Below are 19,813 nucleotides of genomic sequence, written 5' to 3'. Positions count from 1 at the left end.
ATTGCACCAAGAGAATTTTAATTGAGTTACCAAACACACAAGGAATTTACATGAATCCCAGAATTTGTAATCTCATGGGATTATGAATTCCTGGAAACAATAAATTCTGCAAACAAACCCACCAAAAGTGAAATCTTTAAACTAACACCCTACCGATTTAGTACATTTAATAGCAAATTCTTTCGGGAGAGTAAAGTTTGCAATAGTGTACGTGTTAAGATGGTTGCCAAAATGTTCAATTCATAGAAGCAAAGAATCTTTATAGACATCAAAACTAGATTTTGTGGCACCGGGCTGACCCGCAAACCATCTACCATCATTTTATTTTGCCTTTTAACCATATTTTTGGTTTGGTGTGATGTGGATTCGCCTCACCCCGTCCTGCATTTTTGTTTGGTGTCGCGTGGCTTCGCCCCTCCCAATCTCTCTGGAGTTTTGATTTGGTGTGGCTCGGCTTCGTTTGGTGTGACTCGGCTTCGCCTCGCCCCGAAGGAAAAATCTCCCCTTGGAGATTGAACACGCCCAAAAGTGAAGGAAAAAGAGAAACATAAGTTTGCATTCAATCAATAATAGTTAAAATCTTACGGTGGTTAAAAAAACTAATCAAAGGCACGATATTACAAAGTTTTATGCAAATTACAAAATTTCCATTTTTGGTACCATTACACTAAAATGTATGTTTATCATTGAAAACTTAAGAGCATTGTTTTCTTCATCAACTGAGTGAACACCTCCAGAGAAAAACTAAGGACAAACTCAGGCTTGTAAGTAAATCACTTTATTTCCACTTAGTGCTGGGAATCTTGTCGAACAACTCTGGGTGGTCATGGCTTTGGTATATGTAACTGTGCAAATACTTCGCTGCTGTTATCTTATTGCGCTGGGTGTCGGACACATTCTTTAGCATCATTTGTGTTCCTTGACGTCTTTGGTAGATGCAGTTATGGATATATTTTACCGCACCTACATCCATATCCCCGTCTTCAACCACAAGAACAAAGTGGTCAAGAGAGGAGACCAATAATAACCCAGAAAAAAAAAACAGAAATTCCTAAAAATTGAAATTTAAAAGGAAAATCACTTGTAACTAACAATCAACTTCGAGCTATAATGGGAGCAAGATAGTAAAAGCCGAAAGCCAACCAAGAAACAGTAAAAGCCTAAAAGCAACCCATTGAAGCAACAATACGGGGAAGCAAAATAGTGAAATTTACTAAAAGGTTAGAAAATCAAAGCTTGATTCTTCCAGGTCTATAATTTTTCTCTGAACACCGGCGGTACTGTCTAATTCATTCAGGTTCCTTGATATATATCAATCGAAAACAGAACAATTTGCAAACAGCAAAGAAACAATCAACAAAACCTTGATCATGTTTTCAGTTTTCTCCTTCTTTTGTACCCCTTTCATCGCAGTTTTCTCCCATACAGGATGATTTAAATTTACATAAAATGAGCACAATTACGAATGGGTTCTTCCCTTTATTTCCTACCCCATTTGCCTTGGTAGCTTCCACACCCCCAGTGGCAGGTTTGGCCGTGGATATGATACTGGAAAATAACAAAGTAAAGCTGCTCCTCTACCCAGTTGGAACAACAATATCATTTCGTGCTTCTATATTATTTAAAGTACCAGCTGCCAGTAGGAGAACAAATCCCAGAAGCAAAACCCAAATATGTTATTTCTAAGAATCATGTCCTTTTACCAAGTACGCACCGGGCTTAACAATCTTCTTACGTGCAACAGAACCTTAGCCCAGTCTTAGAAATGTTAGGATTGCTCAGTCCTGAACAGTAGTATTCCACTTGGAATGTGTAAGAGCAGTTGGCATAGATTTCGTATAAAAAATATTTGCGTCTAACAATTTGTTAGCTTCAACTTCTCCGTAATATGGATGGCATGGAGGTCGCTTGTCGCAGTAGGGTAAGGTGATGATGATAAGGTAAAGAGAAAATAGTTATTTATGTACTGAGGGACACTGAAGGACCTGGAAGTACTTATAGCCAACTTTTATCTTTTCCTCTTCCACTTCCAATTAAACTTCTATCCTGTAACATATGATCTCAAGTAGCATTCCACCGAAATTATAAACATCCACTTCGTTTTTAGATTCCTTTCCACTTTCTCCAAACAACTTGTGTAACTTCTTCACTGCAATTTAATTTGCTATATTCATTTCTCAATGACCCATTTAGACGCAATGCCAAAAGCACCCCTTTCCTAATTGTTCCTTGAACTCATTTGTAGCCTCTTCAAGCCCCCCGTTAAGTAACAAACACTAGATCTCAATACAGAAATAAGAACGGCAGGTTTATTATTTTCAGAAAGAAAATAACCTAACTTGAAAAGCAGATGATTATCTAAACAAAATTTATGGGAAATTGAGCCTCTAAAAAATCACACATTCTTTTAGTAGCATCAAATTCTCTAACACTTGAATACTTACCGATGTAGGTAGCATGACATTGTATTCACTGAAAGACACTCAAAGTTGTATTCATCAGGACTACGAAAATCATCTCTAGGACCCCTACTGGAAGATAAACTTGCTCGGTGGGAGCGCATTGTATCCCTTCTAGTTGATCTATAGTGATCTTAAGCTACATGACCAAGACAGAAAAATAAAAATTCGCAAAAGTAAATCACCTGTTAAATTATCTTGCCAACAGTAATGTTTTCACAAACTTAGCAATGGTGCATCTTCCAATATCTGTGTGTACCTCAGTGAGAATTAGGTCGGGTTTGCCGTATTGGTAAAGGATTGTTCATTGATACAACTGATATACTCCCTTCTGCCGATGCATGCACCAGATGAAGCTCCAGAGGGAAACTAAATATATATGATTATGCACTTAGCGTTAATTAAGCTGACTACTCTGGAAAGATTTTGGGTCCTCTACGAACCTTGTACATCTAAGTTATAATCAAAAGAACTAAAGAAGGAAAATAAAATTATGTATACCGAGTTCCATCAATGGTGTGTTTAGATGGTGAATGCCAATGCATCGATTTCAGGGGGGATTTCTTCCCATCTACCATGGCGCTTCCACATCCACTAGAATATTTCAACTACGTGCACAACAAATGAAAGTCTCCAACTTATTAATCACTTTACTGACGGGTTGGTGCCATTTCAGTAATCGGCAAAAAATAATTATGAGTGAAATATCAGTGAAGTTTTGAAGGAAAGTACCCCCAATGTTATAGCCATTGTTGATTAATGTACCGCTGGTGGAGCTGAATTCTCTAACCAGTGGTCCTAATTTTGCATTAGACATACAATCTTTTGTCACAATGTTTATCGGGGATTTTGCTTTCCCATTAGCACACATCCTGAATGTTGGATTCAAAACTCCCCATTTTTCTGGCCCCATCGCGCCACTATAACTACAATTCAACAGTCCGTCCCATCCTCTTGATCCTATTGGTGTTAATGGAGTTGATGGAGTCGCGGGAGTTGGAGTTGCTCGAGAACCAAACTCTAAATCCCCAAATTTCCAAATGAAAAGTAACCAATAGACCTATCATTTTCATCAAAATATGACACCATAATATCCAAAAACTGATTCGATCAAGCTAAAAAAGTAAAATATATCTTGTATCAATGAACAAATAAAAACCCTAAAGCCATCATACTTTGAATTGAACACGAAGAACAGAACCCTAGCCTTGCAGGATGAAATAGAGAACATCATAAACACCACACTCAGTAACTAAACTCATCCAAAACCCTTCAACTGCGGAAACAGAAGAAAAGGAATAAGACACAAAAGATTAGAGATGCTTGCACTTAGTGGGATTATCGGGCTCCTTTGAATACTTCGCTAGTTAAATTAAATCAAAACAAAGATGAATCAATAAAGCACGGCATTCAAACCAAATAATTGAAATAAGGTTCATCGGGCTACTTTTTATGCTTGCACTTTTGATTGGGTATTCGGTTATTTCTTCATCTTTTTTGTCTGGGGAGCCCGCGAAGGAGAACAGAGAGAATAGGATAATAGAAGGAAATCGGAGGTGGAAGTCGTTTTAGGGTTAGTGTTTGAAGGAAGGGAAAGCCCTAATATGTTAGATTTCTTACGGGTGTATTGTACACTTAAGAGACGTTAATAACGTACAGTTAAGTTTTCGGTGTAGACCAAGTGTAAGTTATTAATCAGCTATAAATGCTCACATAAGTGTTGTATACCCACGTTTTTGTTAATGGTGTTACTAACGGCCAGTTAAATACTGGGTGTAAATGGAGTGTAATTCAAATTTTAATACCCCCAACAATAGAGTCCCGTCACTTGTCCTCTTCAGAATTACTCCAGTTCAAAAAAAAAATCTCACTTAATTTAGGAAATGTCACATTCACTATGTGGCGTGGGAGCTCATATGACTTAGTGTTTTAAAGGAGGGGAGATATGAAAAATAAATAGAAAAGTCCTTAACATATGCAAACAGGTATTATTTTTCCGCATGTATCCATATTTTTTAATAAAAATTGACCAATGTTATAATGACCATATGATGAAAACAACATGCACCCGGTGTGGAGCACGGGTTGTCATCTAGTCTGGCATTAAGGAAGTAGGTGTTCAACAAATTCTCGGGAAGTGAGGCAACTTGGAGAAATATTTTGATGGCATCTTCCTATTCGTCCCTCTCACGCCCCAATTTGGGAAAGTAAGTAATCAACAAATCGGTTGAAATCCTACTGTTAAAAGACAAATGGGGTCTTCCTATTCCTCCCTGACCCCCCCATCAAAAATTACACCCCATCAAAAGATATCTCCGCAACTCGGGCGAAGATGGGCAGAGGTGAGGCGCATTCCATGTAGGATAGTAAAGGCGCTTTCCAGAAGAAGGGAAAATAAATAAATTAGGGGGCAAGAGTTGTCCATAGATAATTGGTGGCCGGAGTAAAGGTTGTTGAGGTTGATTTGGTCTTGGATGAAGTATTTGTAACCTCAGCTGGAGCCTGGAGGTATATCTTCCAGAAGATTCTGTGCGTGGCCGGATAATAATGTCCGGTGGTCCATGCTGATGTAGGTGCTGATCAAAAGTTAGTTTAAATCTAATATTGTTTACATTGGTTTGTGTCCAGTGGCGGGTGATTTGGTAATACTCTCATGCACGTCTTCACTGGCCACAAATGGTTCTTACTGGCAAGCACATATTACAACTTCATTGGTTAAAAACTAAAACTAAAATTAAAAATCCATCGAAAAATCAAATGGAGATCTGCCATGGATTTATTTTGCTATTCCGAATCTTTTTAACAAATTATTCAGATATAATTAAGTATTAATTAACGGAAAATGGATCATTTATCCAAATATTTTTAAAACATGGTTCAAATGGACGAGTAAAAATTATGATGGGTGAAATGGACACCAAAAAAATAGCAAGGATGAAACTGGATTCATCCTGACTTAAACTTAAAAAATAGCAAGGATGAAACTGGATGCATCCTGATGTAAATTAAAAATAAGAAAAAATATTTAAAAATGGGTAGGATGAAACTGTTTACATCCCGGGTATTTTTACATTTTTGTCCATTTAAACAGTATGAAAATCTAAATGTCCTTTTTACCCAGGAATTGTTGATTTTGATCTTTTTAACCAATTTTGTGATTAATTAATTACTAATCAGTTTGAGTTTTCTCTCTGATCTATTTTTTCTTTTGGAAATTCCTAAAGAAAGAATCTCGGACAGAAGATATCAAGTAGTTTCTTCATAACATTCACTGACTGACAGATACATTCACTTATCTTCTTCCAGAGAATAATGGCATCATCAAATCTACTTCCGGAGACGTTGCAGCAACAAGAGATGATATTCTAATTCAATTGAAGATGGTATTTGAAGTACTAAAATGGCCATTAATCATATCAGTTCTCAAAATTATGTTGTTCTTTTGTTTGATTATGTCAGTGATGTTGTTTGTTGAAAGAGTTTATATGGGCATTGTTATAAGTTATATAACACTGTTTGGAAGGAAACCAGAAGTCAGATACAAGTTTCAACCTATTACTAAAGATGATGATGAAGAATTAGGGAACTCCAACTATTATCCTATGGTTCTTGTTCAAATCCCAATGTACAATGAAAGAGAGGTTTATCAACTGTCGATTCGAGCGGCGTGTGGTCTGTCATGGCCATCTGATCGGATTATAATTCAAGTCTTAGATGATTCAACTGATCCAGCCATTATGGATTTGGTACAGTTGGAATGCCAAAGATGGGCAAGCCAAGGAATAAACATTAAATATATAACTAGAGATGATAGAGTTGGTTACAAAGCTGGTGCACTTAAACAAGGAATGAAACATAGTTATGTTAAGCAATGTGATTTTGTAGCCATCATGGATGCTGATTTCCAACCTCAACCCGATTATCTATACAAAACAATTCCTTATTTCATCCATAATCCCTTGATTCGTCTTGTGCAAGGTCGTTGGAGATTTGTGAATGCTGATGAGTGCTTGTTGACAAGAATGCAGGAGATGTCATTGGATTATCATTTTAAGGTTGAACAAGAAGTTGGTTCTTCTTGTTGCGCCAAAGCATGCGGAAGCCTTTAGGTTTGCACTACCACGAGGTAGCTCAATATCGCCAAGAACACAATCACACACACAAGAAGAACAAGTATTTAACGAGGTTGAATCCTCGGGAAGGAATAGCAATTTTATATATCACCGTATAAGTTGGAATATACAAAGCTCAAGCAGAGAAGAAAAGAACTCTTTGTAGATCTGGTGCGTTTTCTCTACTTCTCTCTATGGCTATTTATACACATCAATAGGAGTGGACACATTTCTTAACAAGGATTACTTTCCTACAAGTATATGGTTTCCTAACTTAGCTCTAAGAGACAAACCTCTTAAGCTTCTATACTTAGGACACAAGTACTTGGTTTCCTTAACCAACTAGATTTCCTAATCTAGTCCTTGACCGACCTACCAACAATTCTCCACCTCGGATCATGCATTCATGCATGAGACGATCAATAGATAAAATAACCTCCATCTTCCAATGTCGATTGAACCATCACTGGATGCCTACGTATCCTCAATAGGAATCAAACCCGGCAGTAGTTCTCTCAAATGGCCTTGCTAGAAGACCTCCACCAGGTTCCTAAGAACCTCTACCCAAAATGGGCCTTTCACCAAATCGGAAGGATGTGGATCAATTTCAAACAATGTCGAAATTTGATCCCAGATACTACTTTAGTCAACATATCAGCTAGATTGTCTTTGGTATCGATCTTCACAAGTGCAATGTCTTCTTCTTCAAGAATTTCTCTCAAAAAGTGAATCCGTACGTCTATATGTTTCGTTCTAGCATGATGCACTTGATTCTTAGCCAAATAAATTGCACTTAGACGATCACAATGCACAGGCAGTTGGTCTTGTACAACTCCTAAGTCATCTAGTAAACCTTGTAACCATGTAGCCTCCTTAAATGCCTCAGTCACTGCCATATACTCCGCCTCCGTAGTTTAAAGCGCCACAATAGACTGCAAGATTGATCTCCAACTTACTGGTGCCCCTGCTACAGTTAATACATACCCTTTAGTTGAACGTCTCTTGTCCAAATCACCAGCATAGTCAGAATTCACATACCCAACACACAACTGATTGTTACTTCTATCCTTCACAAACTCCAAGCCAACATCAACTGTACCATAAATATACCTCAAAATCCATTTCACATCATGCCAATGTCCCTTACCAGGACAATGCATATAACGGCTGACATACTAACTGCATGTGAAATGTTCGGCCTTGTACATACCGTCGTATACATCAAGCTACGAACAACCTCAGCATATGGGACTTGGGGCATATACTTTCGCTCTTCTTCAGTAGTGGGAGACATACGAGCATTCAACTTAAAATGAGCAGCAAGGGGAGTACTTACAGATTTAGTTCCTTCATAGACACCAAACTTCTGTAACACTTTCTTCAAATATTCCTTCTGAGATAAACAAACCTTACCCTTCTCTCTGTCACGTTGAATCTCCATACCAAGAATCTTCTTAGCCTCTCCATATCTTTCATATCAAACTCAGAAGACAACTTCCACTTCAAATTATTGATCTTTTTCTTGTTATTCGATGCAATCAGCATATCATCGACATACAAGATCAAATATATGAAAGATCCATCACGTAGCTTCTTGAAGTATACACAATGGTCACAGTGACTTCTTGTGTATGTCTAGCCAATCATAAACTGATCAAATCGCTTGTACCACTGTTTTGGAGACTGCTTCAGCCCATACAACTTGCATACACAATCTTCTTTTCCAGCAACTTTGAACCCACTCGGTTGAGTCATATAGATCTCCTCTTCTAGATCACCATGTAAGAACGCCGTCTTAACATCTAGCTGAACTAGGTCTAAATCATATTGTGCTACCAAGGCCAACAAAATACGGATTGATGAGTGTTTTACCACCGGAGAGAACACCTCATTGTAGTCAATCCCTTCTCTTTGGTCATAACCTTTTGCAATTAACCTTGCCTTGTAGCATACTTGATTCGCCGAAGATCCTTCTTTCTTAGCATATACCCACTTGCACCTTATGGCCTTCTTACCGTTCGGAAGCTTCATAAGAATCCATGTACCATTCTTGTAAAGAGGCCCCATCTCATCCTGCATTGCACCTTCTCATTCTTTACACTCTGTACTACGTACAACTTCTAAATAGGAAGTAGGAGTACCATCTTCAACAACTGGTAATGCATAAGTAATGTAATCATTCATCCAACCAGGCTTCCTGGTTGATCTTCTCGGTTTTTTGGTTGCTATGGTCTCCGTGACCGTAGCTTCTGTATCTTCTACTGACTCTTGTTCCTCTTCCTCAACAGTGTCACTATCATTTGGAACTTCAGTAGCTACTTCTCTTGCAGACCCACTGTCTTTAGATGTATTCTGAACAGATACAGACTGAACTGGAAGTGGTGGAGTTGCATCAATCTCCACCTTATGCAAAGGCTCATTAGTATTGGTGCTTCTGTTCTCCACCTGCCGAAAACCCCAAGACTTTACCATAGACATCTCATCAAATATGACATCTCTATTCATGACTATATTCTTCTCAAATGTATTCCAAATCTTGAACCCTTTTACCCACTCTTCATACCCACAAAGATTCCTTTCACAACACGGCTATCAAGCTTGTTTTCACTAACATGATACCACGCAGGACAACCAAAAGTATGAATTGAGTCATAATCATAAGCTGGTTTACCAAACCACTTCTACATAGGAGTTTTACCTTCTAATGTAGCTGATGGCAACTTATTAATGAGGAAGCACGCATATGTAACTGCCTCATCCCAAAACGCCTTACCTAATCCAGCATTAGATAACATACATCGTACCTTCTCCATCAAAGTACGATTCATGTGTTCAACTACCCCATTCTGTTGCAGTGTCTTCTTAACTGTGAAGTGCCTCTTTATCCCCTCATCCTCACATACTTGCAAGAACGGATCACTCTTGTACTCTCCACCATTGTACGAATGTAGTACTTTGATCTTTCTGCTAGTTTGAGTCTCAGTTGCCTTTTTCCACCTCACAAATATTTCTAAGACTTCATCCTTATGCCTCATGGTGTACACGCATTCGATCCTAGAATAATCACCAATGAATGATACAAACCAATGTTTCCCTCCCAATGATGCATTCTTGGAAGGACCCCAAACATCTGAGTGAACATAGTCAAGAACTCCACTAGTATTGTGGATAGCTGTGCCAAAGCTTGTTCTTGTTTTCTTTCCCTTAACACAATGTTCACAAAATGCTAACTTGCAGGAAATAGCACCTTTCAACAAGTCTTGTTGAATCAACCTATGCAACGACTTCTCACCTGGATGTGCAAGTTTCATGTGCCATAGCTTCGTCTTCTCGGTAGATGCTCTCTCGATGTGTTTAGAAATAGACACATCCCCTGTTGTTGTACTCCCAATCAAGTAATACAAGTTATGATGACGTGTTCCCTTCATGATTACCATAGATCCAGATATTACCTTTAGAACACCATTTTCATCGATTATCTTATATCCCTTAGCTTCTAAAGTTCCGAGTGAAATCGGATTCTTCTTTATGGCAGGTACAAATCTTACCTCCTTCAGCTCTCTAACCATACCATCATCCATATTGATACGAACACTACCAATCCCAATCACCCTGCAGGTATGATTGTTTCCCATACGTACTTCTTCATCAAGCTCTTCAAAACTTGAGAACCAGTCCCAATATGGACATATATGATATGTTTCTCCAGTATCTAATACCCATGTACCATCTGTAATAGCACAATCTCATGGTGTCACCGTTAGCGAGAAATCAGAAGCATCATCTGATTCTTCATTACCTTTAACAATGTTCACCTTGGTATTACCGTTATCTCTTTCTCTCGCCTTACGCTTGGTACAATCCTTAGCCAAATGACCAAAGTCATGGCACCAAGCACACTCATCTTTCCGCAGTCGCGTTCTACTCTTAGAACGTCCTCTACCTTTACCATAACCACCAGTCTTCATTCTCCTGTCTGTTGAACGACCTCTTGCAAGAAGCACATCATTATTAGCTTCACTTGCAAGGTCTTCACGGTCCATCTTCCTGAACTCCTCACTACGCAATGATGTAGTGACCTCAGCGTATGTTATCTTATCCTTGTCGTGCATTAATGTTTTAATCATGGGTTCATACTTTTCAGGAAGAGAGTTTATCAGACACAAATCTTGTTCCTCGTCGTCGATTATCTCATCGTAGTTAACCAACTCAGCAAGAAGTTTATTATATGAATCTAGGTGCTCGGTTATGGTTGCACCTCTCTTCATGTTATAGGGATACAAATTCCTTTTAAGATGTGTCCTATTGGCCACGTTCTTCACAAGGTATTCCTTCTCTAGCTTTTCCCAGAGATCCTTAGCTGAAGTCTCGTGCTGATAATTAACTATTATTGTAGTTGCTAAACACCCTCGTATCGAAGCAAGACATAATTTATTCATCTTGTTCCACTGCTTTTCAGACATCTCCACTGGCTGACCTTCTAGAGCTTCTTCTAGGTCAAGATGAACAAGAGCATCCATTACGTCCGTTCTCCATAAACCAAAGTTATTGGTTCCTGTAAACTTTTCTACCTTGAGTTGTGATCTATGTGAATGAAGTATTTCTTCTTTTGTTTCTTTATCTTTATTTGTGGAATCCGAGTGTTCTCCTAAAGGATTTTTCGGATCTTCGTCCCCGTCAACCATTGTTCACAAACAACCAAATATAGATAAAAATAGAACATTTGAGATTTGTATTACCTCAAGCAATCTTCAGAAAAATACCTTTACTTCAACTGCAATTTGAGTATCCGTATCCAAGAGCATCTCCTTGCTCTGATACCAATTGTTGCGCCAAAGCCTGCGGAAGCGTTTAGGTTTGCACTACTACGAGGTAGATCAATATCTTCAAGAACACAATCACACACACAAGAAGAACAAGTATTTAACAGGTTGAATCCTGGGAAGGAATATCAATTTTATATATCACCGTATAGGTTGGAATATACAAAGCTCAAGCAGAGAAGAAGAGAACTCTTTCTAGTTCTGGTGTGTTTTCTCTAGTTCTCTCTATGGCTACTTATACACATCAATAGGAGTGGACACATTCCTTAACAAGGATTACTTTCCTACAAGTATATGGTTTCCTAACTTAGCTCTAATAGACAAACCTCTTAAACTTCTATACTTAGGACACAAGTACTTGGTTTCCTTAACCAACTAGATTTCCTAATCTAGTCCTTGACCGACCTACCAACACTTCTACCTATGCTTTCTTCGGTTTCAATGGAACTGCTGGTATTTGGAGAATTGCTGCTATCGGTGAAGCCGGTGGTTGGAAGGATCGTACAACTGTTGAAGACATGGATCTTGCTGTCCGTGCTAGTCTTATGGGTTGGAAATTCCTGTACCTTGGAAATGTGCAGGTAAAAAGTGAGTTATCTAGTACACTCAAGGCGTTCAGATTTCAACAACATAGATGGTCATGTGGACCGGCTAATCTGCTTGGAAAATGACAATGGAGATTGTCAGGAACAAGAAAGTCACATTGTGGAAGAAAGTTTATACACTCTATAGTTTCTTCCTTGTCCGAAAAGTCGTTGCTCATATAGTCACATTTATACTCTACTGTCTCGTAATTCCAACAGCAGTTTTCATTCCCGAAGTCGAAATTCCAAAGTGGGCAGATATTTATATTCCCTGCGTCATTACCATTCTAATTGCATTTGGAACACCATGGTCTGTGCACCTACTGGCTTTCTGGATCTTATTCGAGAATGTCATGCCAATGAATCGTACCAAAGCTACATTGATAGGTTTGTTTGAAACGGGAGGTAGAGTAAATGAATGGGTTGTCACTGAGAAACTTGGAGATATTACCAAAACCAAAACACCTGCAGCCAATAATGCTATACGAGCAGCAGTCAACAAAAAATCTCGATTTGCTAGGATCGGTGAAAGACTTTTTGTGTTAGAGCTTGCAGTTGGCACATACCTATTCATTTGTGCTTGTTATGATCGGGTTTAAGGAAAGAACCATTTGTTCATATACTTGTATATGCACAAGCAGTTACTTTCTTCATTATGGGGTTTGGCTATGTAGGCACTATCATTCCTTCCTTTTAAAAGCATTGTCATCTCTTTTTCTCTTCTAAAGCATTAGTTATTGGCAGTTATTGCCGATCTGAACTTGATTAGTTCTGTCTGTCGTCTTTATTTTCTTTCTTTCAAATGGAAGTTTTCTCAACGTTTAGAATGAAAAACAAACAACAGCCTAACAGGAAAGAAATTGAGTTTGGCCATTTATATTACCTGGCATTTTTAGGGGCGACCCTAAAAGAATTAGGGGCGACTAATAAGACAAAAATGGGTCACCCAAATTTAAAATGAAGCCAACGCTTATCTCAAATTTTTCGAAATGATAAATATGCCATTTATAATTGGTAGTTAATAATGAAATAGGTAGTTTAGAAACTCAAATACTCATTTTGTGTGCGTTTGTAAACAAGAAAAATCGATTTCTACATGATTGAATACCATGAACAACACAGACTCGGTAGAATCGGTAGATAATGGAGTATCATATCTACCGATTATAAACTACTGAGCCAAAATATATCTATAATCGGTAGTTTCGTGATGTTTATTATCTACCGATTGTACAATTGGTAGTTTCGTTATGTTCATCATTTACCGATTGTCGTAGTAGTCCCAAATTCAAAATTTTCAAAAACCAATGGAATTTTGAATTTCTCTATTTTCATAATCGAGAGGTTCGTGATGTTCATTATCTAACGATTGTGGTAGTAGCCCCAAATTCAAAATTTTCAAAACTAATAGAATTTTGAATTTCTCTATTTTTATAATCGGTACTTTTATGATGTTTATTTTCTACCGATTGTATAATCTGTAATTTCGTGATGTTCATTATCTATCGATTATAGTAGTAGCCCCAAATTCAAAGTTTTCAAAAACTAGTGAAATTTTGAATTTCTCTATTTCCACAATCGGTAGTTTTGTGATAATAATTATCTACAGATTATATAATCGGTGGTTTCGTGATGTTCATTATCTACCGATTATGGTAGTAGCCCCAAATTCAAAATTTTCAAAAACTAATGGAATTTTGAATTTCTTTATTTCCACAATCGGTAGTTCTGTGATAATAATTATCTACTGATTATACAATCGGTAGTTTCGTGATGTTCATTATTTACCGATTGTGGTAGTAGCTCCAAATTCAAAATTTTCAAAAACCAATGGAATTTTTAATCTCTCTATTTCCACAATCGGTATTTTTGTGATAATAATTATCTACCGATTATTTAATAGGTAGTGTCGTGATGTTCATTATCTACTGATTGTAGTAGTAGCCCCAAATTCAAATTTTTCAAAAACTAGTGGAATTTTGAATTTCTCTATTTCCATAATTTGTAGTTTTGTGATAATAATTATCTGCCGATTGTGATAGTAGCTCTTAATTCAAAATTTTCAAAACTAATGAAATTTCAAATTTCTCAATTTTCAAAATCGGTAGTATAGTGATGTTCATTTCTACTGATTGTGATAGTAGTCCCAAATTGGAAATTTTCAAAACAAATAAAATTTTAATTTCTCTACTTTAACAATCAGTAGTTAATGATGTTCGTTATCTACCGACTTGGACAATATCCCAATTTTAATTTTAGAGGAACAAAGTTATAATTGGTAGCTAAAACCAATATTTAACTACCGATTGTGGTAGGGCATTTAGGTATTTTTCGAACCACTAGGACATCCCATAACCTTTTTTATGGGTTGGGAATAAAAAAATCGCCCTAATTCTTTCAGGGTCGCCCCTAGAAATGCCAGGTTATCTTACTTCCTATGTCTGTTTAAAAAGAAAAAATAGTACTCCATCCTTATTTAGTTTGATTCTTTTTTATTAGGAAATGCCTAAATATTAATTTAAAAGAAAAATCTTTATTGGGGCCATTCGACCTGAGGGCTCGAACGGCCCGAAGGAAAAGAGTCGCTTTTATGCAAATTTTTTATTTTAAAATGAAGAGTAACGCGAATGTGCAATTTAATAAAAAGATTGGATTTGATAGAAAATTCCCACACAGATTCCCGTCACAAGTAAAAAAAATCCCGTGTGGTTTTTTTCTTCTTCTTTACTCGACGATAATATCCCTCCATCTTTTCCTTCTGCTATAGCTTTCTCAAATGCAATAACTTTTGAAAATTGAATACATAGCCGTTATGCAATCAGGAAAATGGAAAAGTAATACTTTCAATCCATTTCAGGAAAAGTAATACTTTCACTTTTTCAATTTGGCTTATTTTTAGGCAAAAATGAAACTATAAAAGTATCTCTTTTTCTGAAACAGAGGTAGTATATGACTAAAAATATCATTCCAACAAAAAAAAGATGCATAACGAATCGTAGAGCCACCACAAAGGATGCATAACAGTTTATACAATCGTATTTTTTCCATGCATACACTAGTTTGGTTATGCAACCACTAAAATGATGTATATGCCTCAAAAATAACATTCCAACAAAAAAAAGGATGTATAACTACAACGCGTTATGCAATCAACAATGTTCCGTTTTTCTTCGGTCAGCCTTCCCCACCGTGATAGCGATGTTCTAGTAAAAGTAAGCGAAGTACAACAAAAAATGAAAAGGAAGGAGTTCCCGCTAATCAATTTTGTTTTTCTCACGATAGATTTTCAGCTAAACATCAAATTTATCTTACTTGGTTAATGTTGTTTGGAGGAAACGGTTTTCATTAGTGTCATGGACAGATTTTGTGAAACTAAAGCTTTTTTCAATTGTCTTAACTGATGGACAAAGGCATAACATAGCTCCTTTATAGAGGAGATAGTTTGTAAGACAAGAAACCAAAAGATAGACATTACACTCAGCTGACACTAAATAAAAGATAAACATTACACTCAGCATATTGGATAACGCAAAAGATGCAGTAGAAGCATGAAGGACTGAGTCACCTATCAAAGTGATATGGATAAAGTTGTTATTTCCAACCATTACTTGTGTAAACCCATTGTAATTGGAGGTGTTAGTGAGAACAGTATGGTCATCGGTAAGATGATATGAAGCTCTTGAGTCAAGTAGTCAGTCATCTGTTGCACGGTAAACTGACATCTCAAAAAAGGAGGCTGCATTTACCTGAATACAAGCATTAGCTTGAGGTATAAAGGGTGTTGATGGTGGTAATTTGGGTTGAATGTTCTACCTAAATCCAATGTAACGATATCTACATTTACTATCAGAGTAACCAATTTGTTTGCATATTTGACACTCCATAGAAGCATAATTAGTAAATGTGTATGAGGATTTGTCAGATATGGTTGGTTTTAGATTAGAATCTGGATTGAAGGTATTTTTAGCAAAGAAAGCAGATGAAGTAAGATCTAAAACAACCTTAGCTTGAAGATCTCGATTCTTCAGCCATTTTTCATGGTTTATGAGTCTAGATTGTAGAGAATCAAAAAAAAAATTCAGTATCATGATTTTGAATAACAACAATAAAATGATGATATTCTCGGCCCAAACCTTGTAAAACATGCATAATAAGATCACTGTCAGAGACAACTTCGTTTATGGCAGCTAGAGACTGTGTAATCGATTTAATTTCTTGAAGATATTCAGTTATAGGTTTAGACCCTCTACAGATATTGTATAATTGATTTTTAAGCATGGATTTGTGAACAGAGGACTGATTTTGAAAGGTAGTAGCAAGATAAGACCAAACCTTAACAGAAGTATGACATCCAAGGACATCTGATGTAATGGGTGGAGAGAAAGCATCAATCAAACAGTTTTTTACGAATCTATCCCACTTGAGCCATTTCACAAGAGGGGTTTGGAGTTTCACCATCTCCAACACCAATGGTTTCTACAAAAAGAGGTAAAGAGCCATCTAGATATCCAAATAAGTCTGTACTGATTAAGATCGATGACATCTGAGAATTCCATACCAGATAATTATTGTCATCAAGTTTAAGAGAGATGAAGTGAGTGATATTTGTAAAAGGTAAGATGGTGGTGACTTCGTAGTGAAGAGGTGATGATGGCGGCGCCATTGAAGTTTAGAGAAAAAAAGATAGAAATTGTATTGAAGATGTAGGGTGACTGTTCTTATCCCGTATGACAAGCAAGTAACAAAGTTTCTGATTCATCTTCTTGATCTTCTGCTAAATTTGCTATGTTGTTATAATTAATAACTTTCTTCTTGTTATTTCACTCATGTTTGAAGTGACCTAAACGTTGACAGTTATATCAACGGATTTTAGATTTATCAAAAGGAATGCTCTCTGTGTTTCCTTGACTTTGATTTGAGTTGGCTTCATAGTTTGACTCTCTTTAATGCTTTTTCAACCAGCTTTACAGGTGTTTTCTCTAGCATTCTTTTTTCATAAGATTGTAGTGAACCAAATACTTCGTCAAGGCTCATAGTAGATATTGTATTAAAATATTCTTCTATTGTAGTTACGTTTGATTCATATTTTTTTAGGTAAACTATGTAAGATATTATCTACGATTGAGGAGTCTTTTATTTTATCATCATTATCTTTCATGTCATTGAAAAGGTTTAATATCTTTGAGAGCAAGTCTGAAATCAATTCGTTTGAATCCATCTGCAAAATTTCATATTTCTCTTCTTGATATCTGGAACCTTACAAACTATCTCCTCTAATAGTTTGACAAAACATCCCAAGCCTTTTTTGACTTCTTTGATGTACACAACCCTGTCTATAATAGACTCATGTATTCCTTGGTGAAGAAGATACGTCTCCTTAGAATTCTTATTTCTGTTTTTGTTTAAAACAGTTCTCTGAGCTTTAATGAGTACAGCTCCTTCTGACAGGTTCTGTGCAGCATGTGTCTAATATATCCCATACCTCCTGGTATGTAAACAAATTCTCCATCTGAATTTTCCGGTGTTCAAAAATTTCACTTTCAAATACTGGTGCTTTAATTGAACTTGAACTATTCGCCATCTTCTTCTTTAAAACTTATATCACAAGCCTAGGATTATCTTTCTATGACACAACACATCCTATTTGTAAGAGAATAAAGTAGATTCTATTTTAATCCATGTTTAATATCAATATGCTTTCTTCGTCCATGAAAGACGGGATTTCTAGTCAGTGCAATAGTAGACCTGTTATCACACACAATTCTTGTTGGATTTTCTTGTTTAGTAAAGTGTGAGAAGATTTTATAAAAGTTAGGGTGACGGCGGAAACAAGATGAGGATAACCCTAGATTTTGATAACCCTAATGACCATAACTGATAGATGAAGGCATAGCATAGCTCCTTTTATATGGAGGCAGTTTGTAAGACAAGGAACCAAAAGATAAACATTACACTCAACTGGACACTAAAGTAAAAGATAACATTAACAAAACATTTAACTCTAACATGAATTAAATGGACTATATAGATCTTTGATTTTAGGTTTAGAAAATTTACTTAACTCAGTGATAGTGTGTTTCTATCAAAACTCATCAAAGTAAAATTTTAAAACATCTGACTTTAGGTAGTGGAATGTTGGTCAAAACACACTGACCCAGTCTATGGGTGAGTGAGAAATCGATGAATCCCTTACCTTTTTAACGTAGCTTACCATACCATTCAGAATCATGTTGCAACGCTTAAAATAAAAATAAAAATAAATCATGCGGTAGATGAGGTCGAGGGAGGGTAGATGTGTAAATTGAGATGTGCCAGCACGAGCACAGCCCAACACAGCACGCTAAAATTTGAGCCCGGGGCAACACGTGATTTTGTTTAACACGTCCCAGCATGTTAGTTCCATGGGATGTGTAGGGCTAGCATAATCGGCACAGTGGCCCATCACATCACGCGACACGAATAAGCACACGGCCCATCATAGCACGTCATAACATGCATAAAACACTACACAACATAGCAAATACATCATATTTTGTATATATTTCACAAAAGAGTCTTTATTCTAGCCAGTTTTTTACATTAATTTTATCATCATTATGTTGACTTATTTCTATAACAACACATATTACCTAAATATTTGGAAAATATTTTCTTTGAAAAACATAAAATATATACGCCCGGCACAACAAAACACGGCATAACACGCTTATTTTCCTTGCACAGCACGCAGTCTAGCACGACACAACATGACACGCCTTAATCTCCTGAACAACACAGTACAACACGAAACACGCTAAGCACGTGACTACGTGGGTCGTGCTATGCTGGGCCGGCACGTGTTACACCTCTAAATATTTGACAATGGAGTTTCCATCTGGCTATAGAGACTCCATCGCTCGATGGTCTCTTTATATCCTAGTAATTATATATATATATAATCTCTCCTTCCCTCCTACTTTCTCACTTTTCTAATATATTTATATATCTAAAGGGTCTCACTGAATATATTATAATACTAAAAAATTTGTAAATACCCCACTGTCCCCACCACACAAATACAAACATATTTTTCATTCATCAGGGTCCCACCCAACGCAACTAAATATATATTTTTAATCAAATTTGTTATATCTACCATAGTGGGGAAATTAATTTGGCATAACACATCGCATATCAAATAGAATTTTTGGACATGATGCATAGGAATATGCCTAGCAACCTAAGAGCATCTCCAATGCTAGGGTGGAGGTCATATAAAGGCATGACACATAGGATTTAACATTTTTTTACCAAAAATTTATCTCCAATGTTAGGGTGGAGGTTAATTAAACATGATGACATGACTGCCATCTCATACGAAAGGGTAAACCAGAAAGTCACATCTTCACCTTCTCTATGACCCCAGATCTAAAGACGCGTCATCATTTTTTATTTCAATTTTTTTTTTCTTAGTTAGGAAACATTAATATTCCAAATTTTAGGATAATAAGACCTTAGCATTGGAGATGAAAGTTTAAGGAAAAGCTCTAATTTTTATTTGTTTTATCCACTTACAAATGACCCTCAACCAAAAAAATATTATCAAGACCTCCACGTAGGATGATCTGGTTGATGCTATTAGTAGATGATGTTAGTATCATTAAATGTTCATTGGTATAGTGATATTTTCACATGGATGCTTATCCTCTCCTAGAACAAAGTTCCACAATTTCTGAATCCAAAATAACCATTAATTCCTCCAAGAAACAGCTGGATATATTAAAGTAAAATACTCAATAGTATCTGCTGGATCTCAAATAACCATTCTTTAGTTATGTTTCTGAAATTTTCTAATC

At 36.7% G+C, this 19,813-nt stretch overlaps 1 pseudogene; it reads left to right on the top strand.

Moving 5' to 3' along the window:
- Positions 1-5,771: 5,771 nt before the first annotated feature.
- Positions 5,772-12,675, top strand: LOC113325972 (annotated as a pseudogene).
- The last annotated feature ends 7,138 nt before the right edge of the window (positions 12,676-19,813 follow it).

The sequence above is a fragment of the Papaver somniferum genome, unplaced genomic scaffold, assembly GCF_003573695.1.
Source record: "Papaver somniferum cultivar HN1 unplaced genomic scaffold, ASM357369v1 unplaced-scaffold_10, whole genome shotgun sequence".
NCBI lineage: Eukaryota > Viridiplantae > Streptophyta > Magnoliopsida > Ranunculales > Papaveraceae > Papaver > Papaver somniferum.
This window is presented reverse-complemented; position numbering and strand designations above follow the sequence as displayed.